The following is a 275-nucleotide window of genomic DNA, read 5'->3' on the forward strand; positions in this document are numbered from 1 at the left end:
GATGCCCTTCCTAATGCCAACCACTCCGAGAGTGTAGTAGGTGCTTTTCCGTGCCACCGGCACGAAGGCCAGTCAGGCAGTACTGGCAACGGCCACGCTCAAAATGGAGTTTTTTGATGTGCCACCTGCACAGGAGCCAGTCCAGCAGTACTGGCAACGAATTAATATAACAAATGTTATATTGAGGTTATTTTAAAGCAACTTCATAATTTACTGATGAAGAACTCAATACTGAAACTGAAATTTATTGCAAAATTCTTGTTGCAAGTTTTGAC

The sequence above is a fragment of the Octopus bimaculoides genome, chromosome 8 (genome assembly GCF_001194135.2).
Source record: "Octopus bimaculoides isolate UCB-OBI-ISO-001 chromosome 8, ASM119413v2, whole genome shotgun sequence".
In the NCBI taxonomy this organism is placed as follows: Eukaryota; Metazoa; Mollusca; class Cephalopoda; order Octopoda; family Octopodidae; genus Octopus; species Octopus bimaculoides.